Raw genomic sequence first — 2,500 nt, 5'->3', positions numbered from 1 at the left:
GAGTGGGTAATTTGCGCGCCTGCTGCCTTCCTTGGATGTGGTAGCCGTTTCTCAGGCTCCCTCTCCGGAATCGAACCCTGATTCCCCGTTACCCGTTACAACCATGGTAGGCGCAGAACCTACCATCGACAGTTGATAAGGCAGACATTTGAAAGATGCGTCGCCGGTACGAGGACCGTGCGATCAGCCCAAAGTTATTCAGAGTCACCAAGGCAAACGGACCGGACGAGCCGACCGATTGGTTTTGATCTAATAAAAGCGTCCCTTCCATCTCTGGTCGGGACTCTGTTTGCATGTATTAGCTCTAGAATTACCACAGTTATCCAAGTAACGTGGGTACGATCTAAGGAACCATAACTGATTTAATGAGCCATTCGCGGTTTCACCTTAATGCGGCTTGTACTGAGACATGCATGGCTTAATCTTTGAGACAAGCATATGACTACTGGCAGGATCAACCAGGGAGCTGCGTCAACTAGAGCTGAGCAGCCGGCCGCCCGGGAGTGTGTCCCAGGGGCCCGCGCGAACACGCAAGCGTCCGCTCAATTATTCTGCAAACAGGAGGAGGCTGAGCTCCCCTGCACAATACACCTCGAAACCCTCTCAGGTCCCGGCGGCGCGCAGCGCCGTCCTAAGTACTTGGTCGGGTTCGAGAGAGGCGCAATCGCCCGGAGTTAGGCGAGTAGACGCTTTAGGTGCGACCACCCGTGCTCCCAACTGAGCTTGCCGCTGCCGACAGAGGCCCGGGAGCGTGCTGTCGTGGCATTGCCGGCGGGAGACAACACGCGCCACCTACGGTGACCGGCAGCTCCAACGCCAGCGCCACAGAAGGGCAAAGGCCCCACGTGGGTGCCGAAGCGAACTCTCCCAGCACAGCGCACGTGCCAACACGTCTGCACAACTGCGATACAAACCACCAGCGAGAACCGCTGGGGCGACCGAGCAGCAGACGGCGTCGCGGCGCCGAGTGCCGGGCGGCGGCGCATCCTCAACGCACACAGTCCTCAGTCGGACCAGCACACTGCAGATGTCCACCGCGCTTCGCACCGGGCCCGCGAGGACCCACTTTGGCCGCCCGGCGCCGCGCGCAGGGTGCCCCGGCGCGCAGCTGCGCCGCCTGCCGCGTCCGTCGGCCGGCGCGCCTGCCACTGGGCGCCCCCACCAGCCGGCTGTAGCGCGTGCGCCCACGCACCGCGCGGCCAGCACGCCGGGCGGCCCCCCCTCACCGGCCGGGGACGGTCCCACCCAGCCACCGCCGCGTATCGCTTCACACACAGATTTGCCCTTACTGATTTACCTCCAGCAACAACAACCGTACCACAATGGGTTTACCAGTTGTTCATTTGCGTAACGTCACCAGCAAACGTAGACGTCCATCCCAGTTTGCAAATGCAACGATTATTGCATACCTGTCTGTTAGGTGTCACGACACACTACGTCTGCCCACATACACGCAACAAAATGTGCACGACTAGAGAACACGTGGGAGGTGGCCCCCTACGTATGCGATGTCCATTACGAGACCGACTGTCAACCAGCATCTGTACCATGTCGCAGATGTGGAACGCGGTGCACCATGCTATCACACTGTGTGAGAAGAGACGACTACGTTTGAATACACGCGCCACTACATCAACAGACGGCTCATGCTGATCGCCATCCAGGGCGTCCGTTACTCCCACACGTCTCTATGGCGTACCACACTGCAATGTAGCTGTTATGGGGAGACGGCACGTGGCTGAGTGCACAACATTTGGACCGTATGGTTCGCTGTTGTTGGGCGCAGTCGTTGTACGGTCACACATGTGCCACAGCGTATCATTCAGTACATACGGACCTATGTGCAGTACAATGTGAGGGTTAAGCTTACGACATCAGCGGACAGTGGACACAGGCCGTACCACGACGTAGACTGAGCGCTTCGACATGCGAATGCCAGTGAACAGCTGCGAAGGGCATTGAACACGCAAGCACCTGAACGACCAGCGTGCGAAGGCAGGGGGGAGGGGGGGGGGGCGATGTACATCCTGCAGTCGTCCACATTACAGTGTACAGCGGGAGCATGTCAAAAGTAAGCAACACTTGCGAAGTGTTGAACATGAAACGATACACAAGAGGGTGGGCGGTGCGAGTAGCGAACTATATTCAGAGGGTTGTGGTTAGACAACACTAGATTAATGTAACGTGTCATATGCCAATTACAGAGCAGGTTAAGGCACAACGTGGGTTAGGTTAAGGCACAACGTGGGTTAGGTTAAGGCACAACGTGGGTTAGGTTAAGGCACAACGTGGGTTAGGTTAAGGCACAACGTGGGTTAGGTTAAGGCACAACGTGGGTTAGGTTAAGGCACAACGTGGGTTAGGTTAAGGCACAACGTGGGTTAGGTTAAGGCACAACTTGGGTTAGGTTAAGGCACAACTTGGGTTAGGTTAAGGCACAACTTGGGTTAGGTTAAGGCACAACTTGGGTTAGGTTAAGGCACAACTTGGGTTAGGTTAA

The 2,500-nt window shown here is 57.0% G+C and overlaps 1 non-coding gene across 1 annotated transcript in view; it reads right to left on the bottom strand.

The window, feature by feature from the left end:
- The window catches only part of LOC126138961 (small subunit ribosomal RNA), a 1,909-nt gene extending 1,444 nt beyond the window's left edge, over nt 1-465 (bottom strand). The window contains exon 1 of the ribosomal RNA XR_007528449.1: nt 1-465. This exon is cut by the window's left edge and continues 1,444 nt beyond it. This is a non-coding gene — a ribosomal RNA (small subunit ribosomal RNA).
- Between the last annotated feature and the right edge of the window lie 2,035 nt (nt 466-2,500).

The sequence above is a fragment of the Schistocerca cancellata genome, unplaced genomic scaffold (genome assembly GCF_023864275.1).
Source record: "Schistocerca cancellata isolate TAMUIC-IGC-003103 unplaced genomic scaffold, iqSchCanc2.1 HiC_scaffold_674, whole genome shotgun sequence".
NCBI lineage: Eukaryota > Metazoa > Arthropoda > Insecta > Orthoptera > Acrididae > Schistocerca > Schistocerca cancellata.
The sequence above is the reverse complement of the archived record's forward strand: the minus strand, read 5'-3'. Positions and strand labels throughout refer to the sequence as shown.